Genomic DNA, 27,291 nt, shown 5'->3' with positions numbered 1-27,291 from the left:
CTTCTTCTAGAAATGGTTTTAGAAGAATGTCAACACTTGTACTCATGTCTCTTCCATCTCATTTTTTCATCTCTTATGTCTTCCTGTGCCTGTTGGAAGAGATCTTACTCCAATCTTCCAGCCCACTAATTTGTTTATAATCTGTTTATAGTCTGCTCTTTAACCCAAAAATTTGATTCTGTTAATGACTACTGGTGTAGTCTGGTGGGATGCTAAGAATTTGGAATTCTTAGAAAGAATTCATGGCAGGACACATGGATGTAAAGGGAGTTTATTAAAAGTTAGGAAAGAGTAATACAAAGGGAAGCATAATTTGGCCCAGGTAGAAGCCAAAACCCAAGAGCCCCTGTTTCTCCTCTTCAGATACTTTTAAAACCTACCATAACCTTCAGGAAGGGGAGAAAAAGGAGATTCCCAGCCAATAATCAATGATTGGGAGGGACATGGTGGATCCTAACCAGGTGAGGGTGGTTTGCCATCCCTGGGCAACTTACATGAGCCCCCAACTTTTCCTACTTCTAGCCTGCTTCAATTCCATTTCAGCAGTTATATTTTTGTACCTAATATCTTCTAGTGATTTTTTTTCTTAACATTTGGCCCATTGTTTCTAATACCTTCTCTTTCATATCTGAAAATACTTTTTACTCTTATTTATATTTCTCATTTGTTTTAGTCTATGAATTCTTCTAGGAAAGGTGATTTAGTTTACTGTCTTTCTTTCATGTGTTTATTCATGGGAATACCTAAACCCCAGTTTGTCCCTGGTGAATTTAGGAGCAGAGGTTGAAGGTATGCCTCAAGGCAGAGTGTAGACTTAAAATTCAAGTTTCAACCTTTTCTATTTCACTCCATTGTAGGTAATGTTACACTCTGCAGGAAATCTGTGTTTTCTCTACTCCAGTCACCATTCTTTTCCAAGAGATGTTATTGTCTGCTACAGTTGCCTAACTCAGAAGGTGGGAATTGGTTAGAAAATACTGAGAGGCTGACCACCCTGCTCTCATACTTCATGTCAGCTCCTGGCACAACTGAGGTTGGAATGAAATCCAAGTCCTCCTGCAGGTCCTTGAGGATCCAGTCTGTTATTAGTAACATGTTAGGACTAGAAAAATGAGAAAAAAAGGTCAAGCATCATGGAAGTGTCTCCACCAGACGAGCCCTACCTTTGTGGCACCAGGTCCTGGTGCTCTTTTTCTTCTTACAGGATGCTGTTTTTTTCCTAGCTTGTCTCTCAGAGGGTCTCACTGGTTCTGTGTTAGCTGAAGAGTTGCATTCACTTTTCTCTTGCTTCTGTGACATCTCTTTTTTTGGACTCTAGGGTTAAAAGGCATGGCTCATTTAAATTTCCAATTTTATTTGTAACTGTAAGCTTCCCCAATTTTATAAAACATATTACTTTTTTGATAAGTTAAAATTATTGCCAATTGCTAAACAAAATAAAATGTGTAGTTTCTCTCAGCTATATATGCTTCTAGAGGATATTATTAAAACCAACCTTGACTCAGAAAAATGCTTAAAAATTAATTTCTCATGTCTATACAAATCTATTGGTGCACTACCTTTAGTACTCTAGCCAAAATATTTACAACATGTTATACAATAATGTTACCACACATGGCATAGTTGTATAGGAGAATAAAGAAAGTTTGTTTCGGACTGAGTGAAGTAAATTTTCTGTAGCACTGGATGCCTGGTCAAAATCTCCTGTCATTGGAAACTAGAAGGAATAGACCAGTTTCCCACAATTAAAAAGTGGAGCAATTAGAATCAAGGTATCATATTGCAATAACAACCAAGACATGAACCAAGAATCAAGACTGATGAAACTCTGCAGTTAGGCAGGAAAAAAAAAGAAGGAAGGAAGGGACAGAGGGAGTGAGGGAGGGAAGAAAGGGCCTGTAATCAGGAGTTATTACTCATCATGTAAAACCTAATGACCTTTAGCTAGCCTTCAAATTATACCACAGCATTAGATCTGTCATTGTACAGTGTTTGTACGTGCATTTAAGAGTTTAATAATAACAAAAATGAGACCCAGCTTTATTTAAGCATTTATAGTGTGCCAATGCTGTGCTAAGGACACTATTTATATTATCCCATTTGGGTCCTCACAAAATTTTATGAGGTAAAAACTATATATAGAATCTCTCTGTATAGCTATCCTTAACTCAACTAGCAAAAATGCTTTGTCTTCCTTATTATGCTATGACTTCTCTTCAACAAAATTAGAGGTAAGGGCAGAACATGTTCTGCCTAAAAGTTGGGGGGGAGTGGGGAGAGGATGAGAGAAGGGGGCAGGGGGAAGAAATGACCCAAACAATGTACGCACATGTGAATAAATGAATTATAAATATATATATAAATATATAGATTACTTACAGATGACAAAGCTGAATTTACAAAATTTTGTAATTTTCCTAAAGTCAACTTTCCATTACTGTAACAAATACCTGAGATAATAAACTTATAAGAAAGAAAAATTTATTTTGACTTATAGTTTTGGTGGCTTCAGTCCATGAGTTGTTGGTCCTGTTGCCTCAGGCAATACCTCATGGCTTAAGTATATGACAAAGCCATTCATGTCATGGCCAGAAAGGGAAAAAAAAAGATGAAGAGATCAAGGTCTCACAATACCCTTGAAGGGCTCACCTGCATTCACCTAGAACCTCCAACTGGGCTCTTCCTCTTTAAGGGTTCACTGCCTTCCAATAGCATGAAGCTGAGGTCTAAGCCTTTGACACATGGGCCTTGTGGGTGGGGAAGCATTCCAGATACATACTATAGCTGTCATAGACCAAGCAGAGTAGGCAGAATTTGAGCCTAGGAAATCCTACCCACAAGTTACATTGTCTGTAACGCACTGGTTTGTGAAGATCATGTAGAGTTCAGAGTAATTAAATAACTATTTTAGACGAGAAAAAGAAAATAAATGAAGAATTTTTGAAGGAACTGTATCCATTTTTCCTGCCACAGATGTGTTGTAAGGCATTTTAATTATGGCTCATGTCTTTGACATCCTCTCACACAAAGGAAGAAGATATTTGACTCCTCCACAAGTCAATGAAGACTTTTCAACTGGAAAATACTTGAAAAGAAACTTGAATGTTTAAACAAAGGAACAATGCACCCACTGAACAACTTTATTAGAATATCATATTAGAAAATGTTAGAGTTTCCTTTTTCCCCTTTAAAATAAAATACATTTGTTTCTATCAAGGATGATTTAATTGTGGCTCTGCCTGAAAGATCTGAGATGATTTGGTGTAAAGAGAGACAGATGGGTGACATAAGAGAAGATTGTAAAATGAAGGTCACTTATTGGGAGGAAAAAGCACAGACTAACACCTGAATTGTGAAAGACCCTGTTTGAAAAAGAGATTCTATACATATATAATTAAGTTATAGATCTCAAGATAAGATTATCTTGGATGATGGAGATGCCTTAAATCCAATGACAAATGTCCATATAAAAGACAGAAGGATGTAAGGGAGGGCATGTGGTAATGGAGACAGAGGATAGATTTATACAGCCATAAGCCAAGGAGTATCAGAAACTGGAAAAGGCAAGGAAGCTTGCCTGCTGACACCTGCTTTAAGATTGTTAGTCTCCAGAACTATGAGAGAATATTTTTCTTATGTTTTAAGCCAAGTTTGTGGTAATTTTTTTTATGATAGCCCTAATAAACTTATAGAAGTATAGATCTAGACCATACTATAAGAACCATTGATATGTCATAGAAAACATATAAAATAAAATTTTGACATAATCCTAATAAGAATTATCTAATGAAACCCATATGTCCATGAAGACATGAAAAAATAAGACCTATAGAAACATATAAGGAAAGACATGAGAAAAATTTCAGTTAATAGGCCTCAGTGCTTTGTTATTGGATCTGACATAGTCAGCGTTTTATTATTTTTATTATTATGGCTATTAATTATTTTTTCAGTGCTGGGGACCAAACTCAGAGCCTCATACATACATACAATACCACTGAATTACTTCCTCAGCCTTATATTTTAATGTTTTAATTTTTACCACCAGATGAAGCCATATAAGGCATACTAATAAAATCTGAAAATGAAAGTCTTCAGGAAGAATTACTATGTTGAAGAATCAGTTGTAACAGACTAAATTCTGAATTATGAAATTTATATAAAAATAAAATTTGTTATTAGTTATTGTGAACTTATTATTTGTTAGGCACAACTTAATTCCTTGTAAATTTTTTTCCTTTGAAATCAGTATTAGTCAGTAGAGGTTGTGGCCACCAAAATAACTTACTTAGTATGTCAGAACTGAGGACCAATACCTAAAATTAAGTAGATAAAAATCTGGCACTATGCACAAAACAGACCTCATTCCATCTGGAAAACAATGATGACCAGATATTAGAGATATTGAAGACCACACTGTGCTTTCAAAGGAAAATGAAAAGATCTGGAAGCCAAGCCATCCAAGCCATTTCCATTTGTTGGATTGTTATGCTGAAAGAAAGAATAGATTTATTTTCTTGCTTCCAAAGGAAAGTACTAGGAAGAGAGGCATATGTTACAGGATATAAAGTTAGAATATTTTATGAGGGCTTCCTCTTGCCTCCAGTACTTAGCATAGTCTAGACATGAATGATTCTACAAGGAGAGATCTCTTTGTTCAGAGTCTAAAAGTAGTAGCCAGATGTTACAGGAAAGTTTCAGGAAGGAGCCCTACAGTGGGGTGATGTTGGACTGGATAATGTCTCAGAGTCCTTTGGACACACTGACTCTGTTTCTGTGAATTCCTGGAATTAGTTGTAACAATGAAATAATGGCAGCTATGCAAAGGAGGCTGGTGATATAAGGATATTCAGAAGATCAACCTTTTATTTTATGGTTGCACAAGATGCCTTTTTAATCCATTGGCAAGTCAGCTGAATTAGTGGGATGATCTTAATAACTGTCTAATTTAATATAAAGACATAGTCTTAGCAAGGCATGAGCTGTGCACTGACTAAGTAAAACCATTTAAGACCAGACTGTGCAGCTGGGTGTGGTGGTACTTGCCTGTAGCCCAGCTAGTCTGGAGGCCAAGGTGGGAGGATCACCTAAGCTTACAAATTTAAGATCAGCCTGGGAAACACAGTGAGGCACCATCTCAACATCAAAACAAACTAAACCAAAAAATCTAGTAGACTATGAGTTTTGCTATATACTGGATATGTGATCCTGGGGAAGCTAATCTTCTGTATATATCAATCTTTCATTGAGAGGATTAAATTAGTTACTCATGTGAAGTTCTTAAAGTTGTGCTTTTACACATAATAAATATCGTTACTCACATACACATTGAGTAACAAAGCAAAAACAGGTAGCTAGCAGTCTGGTTGACAGGACAGTTACAATCTTGGAATTGTTGCATATGACATGAAATGTGCACTTTGTACATAGAAGAACATATCACACTCTAAGAGTAAGTGCATTTAGTTTTCAATGGAGGAAAGAAGGAAGATGTCAGAGATGACTGCTTTCTCTCCTTTTGGATTTAAATGCAACCGGTATAACTTCTTAGAGATTCTCCAAGTACTGCAGATATGATATGGAGTCTGTGAAGTGAAAAGAGAGAGAATTTATGAAATGCAAAAAACAACTTGCTGTCCAAAATGTAGAACTAAAGCTCCCAACTGCTGTTTATCTGTGGCCTTCAGCTGGTTTCAGAGCCAACTAAAGCACAGCTGTCTGTTGTGCAGTATAGGCTAAAACTATCTGACCTGCCCATTTCACAGAAATGTGGGGTTCAAAAGTTAAGACGGATCAAGGAGCCCTTTTATACTGTAACATCAAACATCAGAATTTGTTGTGATGAGATGTGGAGAATGTATAAGTTAGGCTCATCAAACAAAATGTATTCTCCAGTTCCTTTATGTTACTGCAGTGGTAACAAATATGAACAGAGGTACAGGCAACATCCATTGTTACCAGGCTGTATCCCTAGTACAGACACAGAAGAAACACTTCAAATAAAGAAGTGTTTGGGTCCTAAGGAAGAATGGGGTAGTGTGTGTGTGTGTGTGTGTGTGTGTGTGTGTGTGTGTGTGTGTGTGTGTGTGTGTGTTGGGAAGGAGAGGAAAGAGAAGTTTCTAAGTGACACCAACAACACCAAGATGAGATTTTTTTTAATATATGAAAGGGAGTGAAAAATCTATGGAGAATTGGTCTGATATTTTCTAAAGGTCGCAACAGGAAATCTTTTGTACTGAATGTAAAAGGCAACAGGAAGGAAGAATAAACATTTCATTACTATTTGAGCTAGTGAGAGAATTTTCAGTTGATAATAAATTTCCTTCAGAATTTTTAAAGCATTCTCTAGTATCCTCATGTATTCTAGCGTATTGATAAGAATTTTGAAGCCAATGTGGTTAGATTATTGCTCTTTTGTAAATTATTACCCACTCCTCCACAGGCATAGGCTTTTCTAGGATTTTTGCTTTATTCTTGATGTGCTAAAATTTCACAAAGAGGTGCTAGGCTCTTCTTACTCACTGGAAAATAAACTATAAAACTGATTCCCAGCATCTTGCAACCACCATGTCTGCCCCAAAAAGGAACCCAATAAATACATGTTGGTACAATTTTGGAATAAATTTATTCTATGGGACACTTGGCAAATACATTTAATCTAAAGACTCTGTCATCATTGAAAAAAAATCCTCAAGTTCATTTTCATTAGCTTCCATCAACTTTATCTACTGTTCTTAAATAGCAATAATGGGTAACTTTAAAAATTTTGTTTGAAACTTGTAGTAAAATCATATCTTACCATGTCATTGTTTTTGCCTTTTCTTCCCAGGATCATCTAGTGTTTTCATTTTTATCAAATAATGTACTTGGCAGGAATAGGGAAAGGGCAGGAAACCTAAAATTTGAGTGTGGTTGATGTGCTTACTGTGGAGGAGCAAATAAAGCAATCTAAACTGGCAGAGGCCACTATGGGAAGGGGACCAGGAAGTAGTGAAGAGGTCTGGCAGAGATGAACCAATGTGAGTTTCAATACAGAAGTGCATGGAAGCAGCTCTAGGAATCTCTCTGTATAGCTGTCTTTATCTCAAACTAGCAAAAATGCTACGTCCTTCTTATTATCTCCTATGTATTGTCTTCAACAAAATCAGGGAAGAAGAGGGAAGAACAGATTCTGCCGGGAAGGATGGGGTGAAAAGGGGAGGTGGCCCAAACAATGTACACACATGTAAGTAAATGTAAAAATGATAAAAGAAAGAAGGAAAAGCAGACATCTAAAGATGCATGGAAAACAACAGGCTTCTCAGAGAAATAACAAACCCCTTACCAAACAAAATAACGAGATGCAGATGCAGCTGCACAATGTGGATAGTGAACCACAAGGCCAGGACGTGCTGACTAGACCCTCCTGGAATGTCCAGTTCCATAAGGAGAGGAATGGACAGGTGGTTGGATTTTATGAGAAGTTGATTAGGTGCCAACCAATCACAAATGTAGTTTTAAGGTAGAATAGTTGTATCTAAGCCAGTTAGTACACTATGGCATCTCCTAGACTTCAGCCTTCCTTTGGCTTAGCTTTTTCACTAAGTCCCACCTGTCAGGGTGCTTTGCTATCCTTTCAACAAACTTTGTGCTTACTTTAACTCCAAAAAAGAAAATATAAGTGCCTTTTTGTAATTATCCATTCTGAATAACTGAGTGACTCTTAATGTATCAAAAACATTGAAAAAAATTTTAATGGAAGTGTCTACTTCAAAAAAAATCCAGAACAGTCAACTCACTAATGAATGTCATGTGATTTTCTGAATTTCACATATAGGTTGTCAGTTAAAAAAAATCTATGGAACCATATAATTTCTAAAGTTTACTTTTTCTAGGAAATGATATTTTAGAATGCTACTACCATCTAATAATGTCATAATTTCATTAATTAATTATATTTCATACCCCCCAAATTTAGGATATATTCTACAAAGAGGGGAAAACCAGACCTTGAAATGCATTTTATGTTCCTATTATACATTCAGGCTCTAATGGACTCATCCATTCTTTGTTTTATTTCATTGCTTGAAATCATTTTTTGTAAACAGGATCTAGTCTGTGGTTTCATTGACATAATAAACAACCAAACAGAAAAGAACAACAAATAAAATTACTTTCAGGATCTGACCTCTAGATTCAGGTCAGAATTTTGTGGCTTTCTCTGTACTTGATTCATGGCCCTTTGCTGTCATTTGGCATCAAGAAAATAAAATATATGCACATCCTCAGAAAATTACTTCCATGATGACTCTATTAAATACCAGCAGTAATCTAAAATATGGAATTAGAATTTGAAAGGACATTTTTCCTACATTTATTTTAAAATACTCCCTATTTCATGGTGGAGGAAGAGAACTAGGCAAAGAAATATGACTGGTGTTGAAAGCAGTGAGTCTACGTCTGATTCCTCAGGGATAGTTTTCAAGAACATTTTATCCTTTTAAAAATGTTAATCTTTTCTCATTGCCAAGGTCAGTGATAGCTTGGATAATCCTCTAGGTATGAACTAACAGCTCAAATGTGACCTAGCAAGTGACATATTTATTCTATACTTGTTAACATAAAAGTATTTGTAACATTTCTCATCTGTGATGAGTTAAAATACTTTTTATACCTGCTTATTTTTTGTGGTTATTCCTCTTTGTTCTAGAAAAAGTGATACATACATTTTCTCTTCAGAACTTGAATAATACAAATACAATGGTACATCATTCTGAGGGAAAATTTTCCATGAAATTTGTCCAAAAGTTAAGTAGAGGAGAGGGGGTTTTAAAATGATTATCCAGCAAAGAAAAAGCAATAGCATTTTCAGTAAAACAAGATACACAAATGACATTAAGAATAACAACAGAGAAGAATATAAAGAACAAAATAATCATTTGAAAAAAGAGCCATATAAGGTGCAAATGATTGGTGTGAACACTGAAAACAAGCAGTTGCACATCTCATGTAGTGATTGGCCCTAGTAGTAAAAGGCTTTCACATCAGATTTGGGAAGTCTCCAAACCACAGTTTTCTAAGTCCTCTTTAACTGAGCATGTTTATTGAATGAATCATTCCTTCACTCTCACACACCCCCATGACACTTCAATAGAGACATAAATGGCTACAAATAGCAGGATAATAATTTCCTGATACTGCTTGCCATATGAGAAGGAGCCATTCTATCACTCAGATTGTATAATCCTAAAGCAAACTTCCTGATTGTGAGGATTAAATAATGTAGTCTGTGAACTGTGCCTCAATGAATAGCCTTTTTCCTTCTAAATTCTTTGATATTTACTTGACTATTTTTATGAAAGAAAAAGATTATCCACCACCAGGTTCACATTTCCTCTTTATATCTTTCTCATGGTTTGATGTTTGGGCAACCCTATTACTATTGGATTTTTGAGGAACTTCTAGACATGTAAACCCAGAAAAAACACTAAGTGATGTTGAATTGGGTAATAGGAAATGGACATTGGATGCATGCATGAGTTTGCATATGAGAGGAAAAGCCAGGGCTAAGATGGGGATTATTTTTGCCTGTATGTTTGAACTCAGTCTGTATGTGAGGCCAGTTGTCTCTACTCTTTCAATAATAGTCACATCCTCCACCCAGGGATTTTTGGGGTAACTTCTTTCTGAAGAAAGATTATTCCACTCAAGTTGAAACTGGACAGAGGTATTCTTCCAGTTGTATAAATGTCTTACTGTATTGTAATACCCTCTCTGGTTCCAGACACGCGTGAGCCAGTACTATGAAGGAGTAAAAAAGGAGCTCCTAAATGTTGAAAAAATTTGATAGAAAAGATAATTCAGCCTGATTCTGCCTTGCTACTAGTGAGTTATTGTATTGTTTTTTGGGGTTGAGCTGCATCTCCCCAAAAGATATGCTGAAATCCTGACTCATGGTATTCCCAAATGTGACCATATTTGGAAGGGACTCTTCAGATCTAATTAAATGAGCTCTTACTGGAGTAGGACAAATATTTAATCTGATATGAATGGTGTTCTTATAAGAAGGGGGAAATTTGGGCATAGACACAGAGAGAATGCCATGTGAAGATAAAGGTATAAGTTGGAGTTATAATTCCCTAAGCTAAGGAACATGTGGTGTTACCAGAAGCTAGCTGAGGCAAAGAAGAGTCCTTCCCTAGGGTCTTTGGAGCGATCACAGCCCCACCAGTCCCTTGAGTTCAGACTTCTCTCCTCCCAAACTGAGACAATACATTTTTTGTTATTTTAAGCCACTCAGTTTGTTGTCTTTTGTTGCAGCAGCCACAGGAAACTAATACCAGGGTGTTTTAGATTAACTTAAATTGGAAGGGAAAAACTAACAATCTTACCCTGATTTCTGTTATGCACTGTTTAAATATGGCTACTGCTTTTTTATATTGTTCTAACTGTTCTCCTGGAAAACAGGGCACAAGAAGAGAGGTAAGTTGACTACTTCCTGACACATTTGCTGAATCATTGGCACAGTCAGAAGCAGGAAGCCTCTCACGCTGGTCTTAGCAGGGAATAGTTCCTCCCGAGCTGTGTTGTACCAATGCCTGGTTCCAGTGCATATCCTGAAGGAAAGATCTCCTTTCTACAAATGACCAGGCACTTCTTTGATTGAGAAGGGAAAAAGGCTGTGATGTTTCATGCAATTTAACATCTATGTTTCCAGACATTAATTTGACACTCAGTATAAGAATATTTGCTATGAAGCATTACTTGTTACTCATCTTCTATGATTCAAGGTGAAAAAAACCTCATGTTATACATTCATCACATTAAATTACTCAATAAGTCATTATTAAATGAGAGAAGCTATACATTAAAGAGATCAGATATAGAAGTCTGAATAAAATAATTTATATTTCCAAAGGAAAGTTTCATCAATATGGTAACAAATTTTCAAGTGGACCCTTCTAGTTACAATAGTCCAAGAGACATTTGTTTTCTTCATCTAAATGATTCTGTATTATCTTCACACTACTCAAAGCAGTATATCCCTGGACAAACCTGGTCATATAAAACAGAGACCATTTTTGGCTCTTTTCTCTAGAGATTTTAGTTATATCTAGAGTAAGGCTAGTTTTTAGAGAACATTAAGATCTAAATAATGTTCTTAATGACAAACCCCAAATTTTCTGGGGTTGAATGAGAGGTCTACCTTCCATAATTTCTACAGAGATAAATCTTTGAAGTCCTAAAATTACAAGTTTGGCTTTAATAATAAGGGGGCACCTTAAAATATATACCTAAAAGATTAGATAATTATTATTGAGGATATTATGCAATAATTTAGTTGAGATTTGTATAATCACCCACCATCACCACCCCAATGGATACCACATAGTATGTGCTGTGCACAGCATGATAAATTATACAATAAATAGCCTGAGTTGGGAGTAGTTTCTGCTATAAGGAACTGCAGGTTGCTTGAGGATATAAGGAACAAATATAAATATTGCAACAGCCCAATAAATTGGTGCCTGGACATTACAGTCACTGATAATTCAGACATATCCAGATTTGTTTGAGACGCAGTGAAGCAGATGAGCTGCCTCAAGACTGAATGACCTCTGAAAGATTCTGGCAATCTAATAAGAGCAAGAGCTCTTCTTATCAATGAAGTCATTCTGACTTATGACCTAGGTAACAGCATGTTGCACATTACAACAAAATTATAATTATTTCAGATCATAGTAATTTTTAGGATGAAGTACAATTGGGCCTGTAACAAAAATTCTGGATGCAACTACAGCCAAAATTGTACTATAAAGGGGTACAACAGAAAAAAGGTGTACAGTCATGCCTAACTTTAGGAGATGAGGAAGAGGAAGTGTTGCCCTCTCACAAGATGGAAGCAGGATGGAGCTGTAGGGAGGCTTGCCCATAGTGAGCACCCATAGTTTGTGTCTAGTTATACTCACATGTTGAGCTTTTTTGGCTATGTTTCTCTTGGCTGTTATTTCTAGAGCTTCTTGGCATGGGGAATTGTTTACTTAAGAATCAGATTATTTTCCATGGTTTGATGATAGTTGTAGTTAAAAAAAATTTCTAAAAAGCTATGGGACATAATGCAACTGTATCATTTTGAAGTGAAAAGTTTCATCAGCCCTTGCAACACACCTTGGGCACTTTAAAAAAATTGAAGCTTGAGGTCCCTGGATTTTCAAGCTGACAGACAACTTGAGCTACACATCTGAAGATGAGCTGATTAATTTCCAGTTCAGAGCATATCTGGGTATATAGTTCTTAGCTTTCAGCTTAAATTAGAGGACTCCCTCACTGAGTAGTCTTTGGGATTTGTTCCATTATGAAAAGGCCACCATAACCAGATCTTAGCATTGCAGCTGTTTCTTTTGATGAGTAAATGTTTTTAGCACAGAAAAAGTTTTGTGTAGTGACTGATATCTCTGGAATTGTTTTTTTTAAATTTGAACTCAAAATTCTTTGTATTTTCAGTGTCTTTAAATATTAATATGAAAAAGATTTCAAATTGGGCATGACTCAAGCGGTAGAGTGCTTGCCTAAATACTAATATATTTTCATCAATTTATATAATTTGTCCTCAATATAAAGGTTAGTTCAAACAGTTACCCTTGGCATGAACCCTTTTAGATCAGGGTTTTTCATTTTTAGTACAATTGACATTTGGATCTGGATAATTCTTTATTGGAAGGCATGCATAATACATTACAGACAGGTAGCAATTTCTCTAACTTCTGCCAACCAGACGCCAGTGACACCAGCTAACAGTCATGACCATCAGAACTGTCTCCAGATGTTGCCAAATATTCCTTGGGGAGCAAAAATGCTTTTAGTTGATAACCATTGCTCTAGATGATTGATATTGTAAAATATTTGTGAAAATGTCTATAGTGTATTACAAATTAAGAATAATTGTATTTGGTTCATTTGTTTCAAACCTCAGCTTTGTGAAAGATGGTCTTTGATGTCCAATGGGAAATTGCTGAACAGTTGTGTTAGGCACACTTCAGTACCAGACAGAACTGAATTCCTACCCTGCCTCAAGTGCTCATGCTGACAGACTGCTAATTGCATGGCCTCAGGCAATTCTGTAAATTGTGATTCCTCAAAGTGTTATTTGTGAGCAATTTCTTTCTCATTTGGTTCAGTTACTCATTCAGAATATGTACAGCATGTAAAGGTAGCCTATTTTTTTCTTTTTGAGATACTTTCTCAAGTATAAATTATTTCACTAAAGGCTTTACTGCTAATTTTGGGAAAAACTACATTGAACTAAATATGTTAATCCAAAAACATTTTTTTAATCAAATTTGCATTCTTAAAGAGTCTTCAGGGAAAGACTCAATTTCAACCTTACTTTAGAAACTTTTATTGGTTGGGGGAAAAGGTAGAAAAAATTTTATACAAAGCTAAAATTAGCACTTCACAATTTCTACATTTTTCTTGGTTTGTGCTTTCATACTATTCTGTAGAGATCAAGTTGGGAAATCATAACATTTTTGTTGTAAGATTAGTAACAAACTTATAACTAATTTTCCATGTCAACTTGAATCAGGAAAATAAATGTCCTATTGTATAGTTCTAAAAAGATACTCTTTGGGCAACAGTTACTACACACAATGGCTTTTTAAAAAAATGGTTTTTCACACAAAACACCTGAAGTATGATTCCCATCTTAGATTCAGGAACCTCAGATATTTTCAAGACTATATATCCATATTCTGTCAGCTAACGTAAATAATCCCAGCTCTGCTTGCTTCAGACCCAGTGCTTTTAGCATGACATTCTGCAACCTCTGATAATCAAGTACAGTTGGAGAAACCACGAATGAAGAAGTATCAGAGGATGGTATGTTATTAAGGAACATGCACTAAAATGAGAAGGAATCTGGAGGAAAGACAGAGATTCAGGATATGAAAAATAGAAACAGAAATGAACAATGAGAAAAGGCAAAAGGTGGGGTCAATAACATTTATCAGATTAAAGGAAACATCTTTGTTTTAATTCAATAGAATCTCCTGCAACATCTATTGTGTTCTGTCTGATTAAATACAGGATTATAAATGATACCCTCCTGCCCACCAAGAGTTTACTTATGGGAAATGAACTTCCCTTTGACACAGAGACAATCTTCTTAATCATCAGATAGCTGTAGAACTTGGACATTTATAGAACCAGGGAATTATATTTTAAAGCTTCTGCTGGGTACAGGAATGCCCAATGGCCATTTTGTCTCAGTAAGAAACATAGATCTTAGATCATAGATCTTAGATAGAAAAGACCTTTGAGACTCTCAGGTGGATTTTCCTGCCAGGGCAGTAGAAGTAATGAACACTATTATACAGAGACTGTGAAGACCATACTTCAGCAACAACTGCTTAGCAATGTCTAACATTCCAGATTGTATCTGTCAAGAGAAGATTAAGAACATCCTAAAATATTTCAGAGCTTGGTTCCCATTTAACTGTCAGATCTGTTCTTCCTCTCAGTTTCTTGCAAGAATGGAGCTAGAAGCAACAACAGGCAGGGAAAATTGTGAGGATTTGTTTAGTTAGCATGATTTTTCCTTCTAAGTAGCTACATTTTTCTGAAGAGTTTGGATTTGCATAGTCAGGTGTTATTCACAGATTGTATTAGATAAGGTTTTATCTTTATTCTGTTCTAATAGGGACTTGACTTATAGTTTTTAAGTGAGCATAGGAATTTTTTTCTTTTTAAAAAGAATCCAGAGAGTTACTTTTTGATGTGTTTATCTCACTTGTTTTAATAACTTACAACTAATTCCAATATTTGCAAATACTATCTACTTCACATGCAGAGTCTTTCTGTGTCCTAAATATGGGAGCTGCCAAATTACCACCTCTGAAGACAAATAGAAATTCAGGTGGGCTTGAGCTTACCTGGGCCTTTTCATTCTATGGTAGATAAGGAAAAGAAATATTGATATTTGGGTTTAAACTATTTTGATAATTAATGGTTAATCAGAAATTATTTAGTTTTTATTATCCTCTGTTTTGCTATTGGGTCAGTAAGACAATGGAATCTTTCTCACTGGGTTGTTGTGAAGCATGAATGAAGCAGTTCATGTAGCCCACAAAAGGATAAATGAAGGTCAGCCTAATATCTGTTTTTGTTACCTTAATGAGCTACAGAGATTACTGTTTATCAGAGAGTGATTGAGTCTTGTTTAGCAATTCAAATAATTTGGGACTTACAGAAACTTTCTGTAAAGATGAACAAAGGGAGAGAAAGAAACATGGTATGAGAATATACAAATATAAAAAGTTGGGAGTAGTGAAGAATTGATTTCAGAATTCAGTTGACTGCCTAAATTCAACAATGTGTCTGTTTTTCCATTCCTGTTGGCCTCACTGATCCCATCTTGCTTAGGACTTGCCTATTGGCAGTTCAGGACCTCTGCATGACACACCCTTTGCTCTGATTGCAGCCTTAAACTCCTCCCTAAGGCAGCAAGCCCTCCACCCTTCTCTGCTGCCTTTGTTTGCACAGGCTGATAACAAAAAGGGCACAGGAAAGGCATCAAGTAGACTCTCAAGTTTGGGGAAGCCAGTGCCATCAGCAAAGGGCGACTCTCATCCATCTGGCTGTGCATGACTGTTCTGAAGGTTATTAAAGACTCTGTGTCTTTCTTTGTGCTTAAATTCCTGTGAGATGCAAAGGAACATGATGGGAAACTGTTTTTCACGACTTACTTGATCCAAAAGAACTGGGGGCAGACTTTTTCCAGGATAGGGCCCTAGCTTAAGAACAATAACTTTGGAGTAAAAAAAAAATGGCATAAAGTATGAATGATGTTTTTTGAATGAACACATTGGTTTCATATGACATTGACACTTTTAGGTAACACAATGGCAGGAATTGATTTGAATGCATATTTTAAGAGAACACTATATGTGTGTGGGGGGGGTGTAGATGGATAAATACATAGATAGCAACACATTTTGCTGCCATGTTATATAATTTGGACATGCTATAGAATCTAGGAAGTCCACACATTACTTGGTGAAAAGCCAGTCCAAACCATAGATGTATGAAATCCAAATCTATTTCAGTTAAGTGAAGCAGAAAAATGACTAAAAATCACTCAAATACACAACCCTAGTCAGTGTCAAAGTTCAAGTTGCTACAAAGCAAACAGACAAATTTACTTGTCACTTGAAAAACCAAGTTTTAAAATAAAATTGAAAGTAAAATGACACATTTTTAAAATATTTTAAGGGGCTCTATTGAGGTACTGAACCTAGTCAATGATTGTATCCCTTGATTTTAATACATCCAGTGCTAATTTTCCCCAGAACTTCACTGAACTACCTATTTTAATGTTTCAATCATACTATTACTTTATAGCATTTGCTACTGTTACTTTGTAACATTTGCTGCATCCTGTTAGCCTATCAAGTGTTAATTGGCTCACAGAATTTCAAGTAAATCTTACTTTGTTAACTTTTGGTTTCCTGGCCCTTAAATGTTCTTAGCCAAGAACATTAAGTCAGTTACAAAGTTTTGCATGTTGAGATTCAACAAAGAAAAACCTCTAAGTAGTTCTCATAGAACTGGTTCCCTATGGGATGCAGAAGTAGAAGGCAACTCCTTCAAAACTCATTTGAGGTAAGCAGAATTTTTTCATAAATATAACTCTTGCATATAGAATTCGATAAAGAAAACAGTGAATCAATGTCTTCATCATGTAATAAGGGAAATAACTTTAATTTCTATAATATACCTGGAAAAGGATGTCAGAATGGTTTAGTAATATATGTGAGTATAGAATTTAAAAGCATGATGTTTCTAAACTATAAGACCCATGAAATAGGAAAAAAAAAAAAAAAGGAGAAATTTTGCCTCTATAAGCTACCTGTATTTCTATACATCAATAAGTCCTAATTTTAAGAAGAAAGTCTGCTGTGAACTTGAACTTTGTACATTTAAGTGAAAAAATCTTAGCTGGTGACACATGGCAGAAGATAAGACTACATCTTCCTCTTCCAAATATATATACACTCCTCTTTGGTGGTTTAACTCACTTTATGGTAGAGTTGATATATGTCATGCTAAGATAACAAAGTCAAATTTGAGGTCTTCCTAGCATAACTTGGGGAAATGCCAAGCAAAGCAACATACTATTCTCATCAGGTACAATTCCATCAGTTTCTTCAGAGAAAGATTTGCAAACTATTCCATAGGGAAATACAGCACACTCTTTATATATAACACCGAATTCATGCTCCTATCTTTTACAGAGCCACTAAAAAAGATGACAGGACTGAAAATTAAGAGCAAATTTTGGTAGAAAATACTTCATTCTGCCCAGTCAACACTAGAAAGAATAAAGGATTTGAGGGATTCATCTCAGATAAACACAACACTGAATTGTATAATGTAAATAATATTACCTGACCTCTTTCTGCAGCTGATGGACTGTAGCTGAGACCTGCTATTCCAGTTTCCAATGTGCATTTTCATTTTGCTACTGTCAAACTCTGCAGCTCATCCTAGGATGTGGGCTCATTATTTTTGGATTGGTTATACAGGTTTAAGTATCTGTGTCATCATCAGGCAGAGAATCAAAGCTTCTCCAGGAATATAACCTGAATCATTTGTCAATCAAACCTCAATGTATCTGAGGTTTATAAGTGAAAACTCAAAATTAGGAAATCACCATTGCTTTCCATTGTCATAGCTTCTTTAGACTTTACTGTGTTCACACAGCAGAAAACTCTGTGAATACACCAGTTTTGGCCTAGCAGACTGTTTTCTTATTCCTAAAATGGGGATCATTCTTTTTAAAAAGGTGTTTCTTCTTATATTGCTTCTAGGCTTCTAGGCAGCTTTTAGGCAACTGTAATGGGCAAATGGGAATCTAGTCTGTTAAAAAAAATAGCTGCTAAGAAACACATTTCACAGCTGCCCATTTAGTTAATGTGGATTATTTATAATGCCTCTTTTAATGTGTTTGATATTATATTGCACAAGCAGTGCCCAAACAAAGCTTGTCATCAAAATTATACGTAATTATCAGAGAGAAATATTTTAAAAATAAATAGTCATCCCTAGGAACAGTTTTTAAACAACCATGTGAATGCATGCCCAAAAACATTTAAACAGTGGGTTGAAATATTTGGAATTATTATTAAAGCAGCCTGCAGAATATGAGTTAATTCTGGGAGACATTGTATGCAATGAAAACAGTAGGTGCAAGGTGAGAGGAATTGTGTTTGTAGGTGTCCTGTTTAGTACATGGGGATGGGCTGAAGAGCATATGGATGTTTACTTCACTTTGCTAATGGGGGGTGAATTTGCTGTAGCTGGCTCAGATCCATGATCTCAGTCCTTGAGATAATGTACACCACAATGTGTTATTCTTGTTCAAGTACCCTTAAAGACATATACGAATGGTCTCAAGTTCCCGATTGCTTAGCCAGGTTCATAAGACTACTCCCTCACATTCTATTCACAAAAGGAAAATTCTACAAATACAGAGAACAGTAGAATGGGTTTTAGCTAATGGCAAGACTTGTTAAACTACTTCAGGTAATTTCTTAATTTTTTACTTAGTTAAGGCTTGGATTCTATACCTCTTCTTTCACTATTTAGTAGTCATAAATCATTGGATTAAACATGTTTATGTTCATTCAATCATTATGTATGAGTTCTGAACTCTAAATAAGTGGGTAGCATTAGACATTTCAACTGATGAATTTTTATCACAAAAATAATACAAGCATGAAACTATTTTTGCATAAGTCATTAATCCAGTTTTGTTGCATATATACAATTTGCATAAGAAAGTTATGCCTGACTAAAATTCTGTAATACTGATTATACTATAAATATGAGATTGTTTCTTCTTTGATTATAAACTTTGTTTTGGAAATGGATGAACCCATTTCAGTTCAATCCACACATAGGAGGGAGCTGAGAAATATTTGAAAGAGACTTGGCTCAGAAGGCCAAACAGATCTGGCTTGAAAAATTTTTTCTTCCATTAACTGGCACTATAACCATTTCATCAATTAGCCTCAGTTTCCTCACTGTAAGTTTGTCTTTTTGTTCTTATTTTCCTCATGGAATTTTTTTTTTAACTTGCAGAAGGTAATGTTAGAGTTGAACAGGTGGCATGTGTTAAATCAAGCATACAATTAATTCTGCGAAAAGCAGTGAAGTGCACAGCTAAGAAAACAGATTCTAGAGAAAAAGTATCTAGACTAGATCCTTGATCTGCCACTTTTATCACTGTCCTTTTACAAGTTACTTCACCTGCCTCTGCCTCACTTTGCTTACTTGTAACAGAGGAATAATCATATTACTTAAACCTGTTGTGGGTAAATGAGTTATTGTGTTTAAAGTACCCAGAACAGTATCTAGTAAGAAGTGCATGACTCCTCCTTATTTAGTAATAATGACAAGTATTTGTTGCTATGGTTGGATGTGTTCCATGTGTTAAAAGCCTGGTCCTCAGGGTGATGCTATTGTGAGGTTGTGGAACCTTTAAAAGGCAACAGGTGGGGCCTAGTGGGAGGTCTTACAGCCACTATGGCATGCCCTTAGTGAGACCTCAGCCTCTTTCTTGGTTTTGCTTCCTGGCCATGTGGTGCCACAATAGGCCCAAAACAAGGGGGGCAACTCATCATGGACTGAAATCTCCAAAACCATGAGCCAAAATAAACTTCTTCTCCTTATAAGTTAATTATTTCAGGCATTCATTATTGTGATGGAAACCTGACTAACACACTTATTATAATTAAACATTCCAAATCTCAACACAGGAAGGATAATCTGACCCAGCAGCAGGCAAGAATCACCAGGTCTCCATTTTGGAGTCACACTAGTGTAACCTGGACTACCCTGCACCCTGACTCTCAGCTGGACTGGGCACCATAAAGATCAGCAGTATGCAGAGAAGGCACAGTTGTGATGTCAAAGGGAGATGAGAAAATTATTAAAAATTTTCCAATTTAGTTCTTTCTTTTCCTATTAGAATTTATCTTTCTAATTAAGATTTTGACAAAAAAATGTATACCTAAAGCTATCTATTCATTACCTGTAGGATAGCAAAAATGCCTTTGAGATCTATTATGTTTGAAACATTGGTATGTAACTGTAAAAATGGTTCTCACCTGGTGGTGATTATAATCTAGTAAGGGACAGAAATAATGTAGAAGTAAACAAACAAAATGTCTTCCTATGGAAGACAGGAATAGGGTGGAGACTCTGGGAGGAGATGCTAAATAACATCTGAGACTTAAAAAATTAGAATGTTTCCTTCATATAAATAACAAGAGGAAGAGAATTGCACACAAGAAAACCTGCATGAAATTAGAATGGAGATGTTGACATGCTGTGGAAATTGTAAAGAAGAGGTTTGGCTAGATCCTTATGTACTCAAAGAATAGCAGGAGGTGAAGTCCAAAAGATATCTAGTGGAAGACTGGCTTCTGCAGATCATAACAAGGAGAAATGATTGTATTAAAGATACATGTAAGGTCAGACGTGGTACACATGTATAGTCCCAGGACTCAGAAGGCAGAAGCAGGAGATTGTGAGTTTGAGGCCAGACTGTGCTACATACATAGCTAGACCCTATCACAAGCAAGCAAGCAAGCAAGCAAACAAGGATACATGTGAATCCAAGGAAGCACTTAACGTACTGGAATAACATGATTCATTTCCTTTTTTTTTTTTATATTCAGGCTATTGAGAAAAGGATTGATTGGACCAAGCAGGATTGAAATGGGAAAACCAGTCTTCTGCCTGGGCAGTATAGATGAGGGCTGTTGTGTGCTGGCTAAGCGTGGTGGCAGAAGAGATGGGAAGAACATGAGCAATTGGAAATGTATTTTCATAGCTTGCTGCTGCCCTATTCAAATCTTGCCATAAGGAAACTACATTTTCATAAGAATTTCTGTCATATCCTGCCCAGAATAGATCAGAGATCACCATTTCCTTCTTATCAAAATCCTTATAACACCACAGTGTGATTAGTTATAATCCTTCAGGGCAAAGACTTTGTCATTTTTGCTCAGCATTGTATTTCTGAGACCTAGCAGAGTACCTGGAGTCTGATTCTAATTCAACACACATTTGTTAGATGAGGGCATGAAATGAATGCTGTATAAATCTGCTAGGGAAGAAAAACTCACAATTTCCAGAGCGATTATACAAAATGAAAAGATTAAAGAGTAGGAAGCCCCTTGATTTTATTATTCAAAATTTGTTGAGACAGAAATTCTAGGAGTATAAGTTCAATAAGTTCATTTGGAATCAATAGAGCTTACATTTACCGCTGAGATAGGTACCTTTCCTCTTTGTCCCCCAGTGTAGAAAACAAGTCAAAATGTAGATGGCTTCATGAGTAAAACAGGTTTTGATTTTGTACCACTTACGGAATGTTGGTTAAGTGTGCAAGATCAGAAGGTGGAATCTTGTTGAAACACTTAAGACCTTATTTCCCTTTCTGTATAATCTCCATGTGCAGTAGCCCTGATCAATACTGTCCAGTTACATCTCATATAGACACAGCCAGGCCAGATCAACTATAGGGAAGTCTACTGCTTAACAGTTTGGGGAAGAATCTTGGAGGAAAAAAAAAAGCTCACAGCAAAACAATGACAAGGTTGTAGTTCATGCTTTGAAAAACACAAATGCCATTTTTAATTTTTTTCATAAGCTGAACATGCTAAATCCTTGATTTGGGTTTTGGCTGACTGACTGTTAGGTTGTGGTCTCTGCTCAAATTAAGAAAAAGAGGTATTAAGAGTTAGAAATATATTTACCTATCAATGTCTTATCTACAAATTAGAAAAAACAATTAAGCCTATGTACCACTTCTGAGGATCTATAGGCTTCTGTGTGCACTGTTTGCACTAATTTGACTGGTTAATCCTAATAACTTACATGAATGATTTATTTTCCACTGAGTTAACCAACAGTTTGAGTTAGGTAAAAAATGACTTATTACTTCTACATTATATAAGCAGAGAAAATTTGTGATTCATGGGTCAATAATCACTATGAAAAGATAGATCACTTGGATTGAAATCAGTGTTTCAAAAACATGCATGAGAAGAAAACTCATAAAGAGAATTAATGTCATCTTCCTCCTTCTGAAAAACAAAAAACAAATAAACAAAACCCAGAGATCCCAAGCTGCTGGCAGTATTCTATGAGTAAAAAACAAATGCATTCAATACTATACATGAAAGCCCAGACCTGGACATGACTTGATGTTTTTCAACTTGTTAGTGTATATACAGAGTTAAGTAGCACAGAAAAAAAGATACTGTAGTGGTATGTGACATTAGGAATGAATGTGGTTTAGATTATTAAAAAGTTAAAAATGCATGAAAAACTTAAATATCTATCCTAGTAATTGTATCTACATTAATCAAAAGCTACATAAAATTGGAAGTAAGAGATTCAGGATGATGATCATCTTAGTTTGAGTGGAAGCAGAGTGACAGCATAGAGCCAGAAGAATCATAAGATTAAATGTAGATTGTAGTTTCTTTCTTTTTTTTTTTTTTTTTTTGTGGTACTGGGGTTTAAATTTAGGGCCACTTGAAAGGGCTTGAGCCACTCCACCAGCCCTTTTTTTGTGATGGGTTCTTTGAGATAGGGTCTTTCAAACTTTTTGCCTGGGCTGGGTTCAAACTGTGATCCTGATCTCTGCCTCCTGAGTAGCTACCATTATAGGCATGAGCCACAGGCGCCTGACTGTAATCTCATTTTAGCTTTAAATTTATGCACGAGGGACTTGCAGGTAACAATACTAATTGTATTATTAGGAAGGAAGAAAAGAAGGAATTGGAAACAGGGAAGAAGGTCTTTGCATGTATCAATTTTGAGAACAAGTTATACAGAATTGTTTAATCAAATCTTGTGCATCTGAGTAAAAATTTCAAAATGAAAAAGGGAAGAGGGAAAGAGAAATGGAGGGAGGGAGGGAGAGACAGACCAAAAATAGCAGCTGATAAAAAAGACTTTCTTGGAACATTTAAAGGTCTGTTTCTAGTCTTATAGGGGGTATTTTGCCAGACACATCCATTTATTCTTATCAGAGTTAAAGGCACCACTCACTGGAAAATCTTTTTATAAAACAAAACAAAAAATCTTTTAAAGAAGTAACAATATTCTGTCACTGCATCTTCTCCACCATCTATATCTATGCTGTAACCTATGTACTCTATCTTCTAAAAGTCACCATTAATCTCCACATCTGAGGTCAGGAAGCAAGCTCTTAACTGATTTGCTTTCTTCCACTTTGTGTTGGTAGATTTGTAGTCAAAAGCATGTCCATAGTTTTCTCTCTAATATTCCTGTTTCTCTCCCACATTGACAGAAAAGCTTGTCTTACCCAAAGGACAAGCTATTCCCATATTTGTTCTCTATTATGGTTTATGGTTTGAATCTGAAATGTTCCCTGAAGGCACATGGGTTAAAGAATTGGTTGCCAACTGATGGGATTTTTTGGGAAATGATTGAATTATAAGGGCTCTAACCTCATCATTGATTAACTCTTGGTAGATTCCTTATTTGATGGCATTATTGGGAGGTGGTAGAAACTGGGAGGTGGGACCTAGTTGGGGGAAGTAAGTCACTTGGAGAATGCCCTGGGAGGATGTATCTTGTTTTAGATACCTCTCTTCTCTTTCTCTTTCTGCTTGCTGGTTGCCATAAGGTGAGCAGCTTCCTTTCACCATGCCTTTCTGTCATGTTTCTGCCTTGTTGCAGGCCTACAAATAATAGAGTCAGCTGATCTTGGACTGAAACCTCTAAAATAATAAGCCAAAACAAATTCTTCCTTCAAGTTGTTTCTCTAAGGTATGCTGTCACAGGAATGGAAAGTGACTAATATATTCTCCTTTTTTTTTCACTTAGTATGCTCTTCTCACTGCCTCTGACCAATTTCAGCTGTCCCTCAACTCATGCTTCTTCCATTTTAGGAAGGATTTGATTCCTAACATCTCCCATTCCTGCCCTCTTTGTCCCTTTCCATCTCCTGAGATTTTTTAGGGAACTTGGATTGAGGGCATGACCCTTTGTGAGTATCATCCATACCTAGTCCAAGGTCTGAAAGTTAATAATTTTCAGTAAGTGTTTGTGGTACAAATGGAAAAGTTTAAAACTAACATGGTTAACTTGTTTCATGAATGAAAATGTCTGACCTTTTATTGTTACTTCAGTTTCATACTTCTCTTAGCAAAATGTTCTGATAAAACTACTCTTTTTCCTAAAGTAAAATTCAGTTGAAGTGAGCATTACAATTGCAGATGACTTATATATTTTTAAGGTAAAAGAGAATGGGATGGGTTGAAGATGCAACTAAATTTTGTGTGAAATATTTGTCCATATTTTAGCAAACAGAAAATGTCTTTCAATAATCCTATCTATGTTAAAATTCAATGGTAGTTTAAATCATCATGACCTTTTTATTTAAATCAAAATACAATACTTACATTATTTAATTCTAGGGAGTCCAGTGAAGTGGAAATACTCTATTCATAGGAACTGTATTAAGTAAATACACATATGAGAAATTCTGTGCTAAAAATTACAATGCTACTAAGCTTCAATGGGAACAATTGTAGTAGAAATTAAATTGCAGAAGTTAAACTAAAAAGTGATAAATAAAAATTACCTTAAAAGAGAGGAAACTGTCCTGCTGTGGTTGTGGATGTTCAGTGTTGGTGGTGATGAATGTTGAGTCAGACTCCGGATCCCGGAGCCTCTTGGGTTACACCTCTTCTTTTCTTGGAAACACGATGATCATGGATTTTGATACTTTGAGGCTTTTGTAGGTTGTATTAGAATGCAGGGAAAAGTTCACTGGGAAATCCTGGAACTCAATATTTTAGCCAATATTTATCTATTGTGGTCATTTTCTTTTCTTTATTGAGCTTTCTTTTCATTGACAGAGCTTCTATTAAACTTTCTTGAGTCCTTTCTCCTAGAGAACAAACTGGTTTTGGTGGAACAAAGTAATTCTTTCAATTCTTGGTCCATGTCTTCAGCCATCTCTCTGTAGAGGTTGTGCTTCTGACATGTGTGTGTACTTCCTTCCTTCCTCCCTCCTTCCTTCCCTTTCTCCCTCACTGCCTCCCTTCCTTCTTTCCTCCCTTTCATTCCCTCCTTCTCTTCCCTCATTTCCTCCCTCCCTCCCTCCCTCCCTCCCTCCTTTCCTTCCTTCCTTCCTTCCTTCCTCACTTCCTCCCTTCCTTCTTCCCTGCCTTTCTTCCTCCCTCCCTCCTTTCCTTCCTTCATTCCTTCCTTCCATCTTTCCTTCCTTCCTTCCTCCCTCCTTCCTTTCCTTTCTTCCTTCCTTCCTTCCTCCCTCCCTTTCTTCCTTCCTTCCTTCCTTCCTTCCTTCCTTCCTCCCTCCTTCCCTCTCTCTCTCTTTCTTTCTTCTTTTTCTCTTCCTTTTCTTTAACTTTTCATAGTGCAAGGACTGAACCCAGGACCTTCAGCATGCTAGGCTAGCACTCTATCACCAAGCTATATTCTTAGTCCCTCATTACTATTTTATAATTTATTCTTTTTATGCAATTCCAACTTTCCACCATGCATGTGATCATCTCTAAAAAGATGAGGTCAATTTGTGATCGTTACTCAAGACAATTTTAGTCAGAGATTTTAACTGGTTCTCTTAATCATTCACAGCCTGTTGTATTCATACATATGAGTTTTGAAGCACCTTTTAAAATTTTTTTAAGCACCTATTCTGCTCCTTTAGCTCCCTCATTCTTTGCTTTCATACTGCAGTTTCTTGGGCAAACAGTTTTAGACTTTTCTGAACACAAGTATTTTCATTGAAACCATGCATTATTTCCTCTGAAGTTGTTTTATATTCTTTGGAGATGCTTTGAAGATCTTTTTTGCATGTCACTTAGACTGGAAGGATCTTGAAGCCTCTTTGAGTAGCAGTGTTATTGAATGTGAGCCAGCAGCAGCAGCACATGAAATGAAAGTTTAGGGGACTCACTTTTCTGTCCTTCTTCAAGACAGTCAGCTTCAAGGTTTCCGCAAGTGAAACCTTGTGGAAATTTTTATTAAGTGCTTCCAAACATTGAGTCTGTAACTTTAGAGAACTGGCCTCTATGGGTTACTTAAGGGCTTCTGTAACTATTCCAGTCTTTTCACTAACTTTATGATAGTCTTCAACCTGAGCAGAAAATTGGCTAGCACTTCCATCCTTAAAATACATTGGTTCATTTCAACAAAAACAAGCATAGCAGGACATACGAAGATTTTCTAGGGAAAGTCAAACAAACCTGGAATATATCACAAACATTAGCCTCATACCAACAAAATACCCCACAACTGCTCCAGGGCCAGCTAGAAGATACTTTTGAGATGATAAGTAGGTTCCATGTGGCTCCAAAAGGCCCACAACTCTACCTCTGAGTCCCAGCATTTTGAAGGCCATAATCGACTGCATAGAACCTTGTAGAGAATTGCGTCTTTAAAGTGCATGCCTGGCAAGCAGGACAGACAACCAGTTGAACCAGTGGGAGATAGGGAGGTCAGCCATGTTCTGTAAAACAGTGCTCTTTAATATTCTCTACTCACGGAACAAACAGGAAGTCAGAAATCTGACTCTGTGGAGAGAGCAAGTCTTCTTTCAACTAAATTTACCCTTTTACTTACTCAACCCACATCTTATTCTCCTATTATCTCTCTAGCACACTCAGATTTAGAGCCTACTTGTCAATTACTTAGGACTCTATCATGAACACACTGTCCCTTGCACCCTGCCGCAGGGACAGCACACAAATATCTCAGGGCTGTCGAGCTCTGAATGACAAAGGAGAGGACATGACTAAGATTTTCAGTCCTTAGATTTCCTGCAAGCCTGGTAAATGAAGATCACGACCCTCCACCTCAACCCTTGATTTTGGGAGTAACTGCTTTCTGTACCACATCTTATTTTAACTCTTTGAATCTGAGAAAAGGGATTTCCCTGCACCATACAAATGTGACAAAGCATTCCCTCTGATGCAGGAGTTGTTGACCTGGTTGGCGCCAAGGCCTACTTTGAGCAGATTTCCTGCAAGGAACTGGGTCAAGGAAAGTTTTTCACTGATATATGACTTATTTTGTATCACCACATTGCCTTCTTCCTTCTTGGGAGAGCTGTTAACAAACTACTCCTCCACACTCACAGAAATGACATTCACTGCCCTGACCTGAGAATCTTCTGTTTCCTTATGTAAAATAGGTTTGCCTATTAAAGATGTTTTGTTATTTCAGCAGCCATCAAACATG

General features: G+C 36.4%; 1 long non-coding RNA gene across 1 annotated transcript in view; it reads right to left on the bottom strand.

Annotated features, from left to right (window-relative positions):
- LOC141416453 (uncharacterized) overlaps window positions 1-25,099 on the bottom strand; it is a 59,972-nt gene extending 34,873 nt beyond the window's left edge. The window contains exons 1-2 of the long non-coding RNA XR_012441175.1: window positions 24,668-25,099; window positions 1,164-1,314 (exon numbers count right to left, since the gene is read on the bottom strand). This is a non-coding gene — a long non-coding RNA (uncharacterized lncRNA). The remainder of the gene's footprint in view (window positions 1-1,163; window positions 1,315-24,667) is intronic.
- Between the last annotated feature and the right edge of the window lie 2,192 nt (window positions 25,100-27,291).

The sequence above is a fragment of the Castor canadensis genome, chromosome 14, assembly GCF_047511655.1.
Source record: "Castor canadensis chromosome 14, mCasCan1.hap1v2, whole genome shotgun sequence".
In the NCBI taxonomy this organism is placed as follows: domain Eukaryota; kingdom Metazoa; phylum Chordata; class Mammalia; order Rodentia; family Castoridae; genus Castor; species Castor canadensis.
Note: the sequence above shows the minus strand (reverse complement) of the source record. Positions and strands in the feature narration are given on the sequence as shown.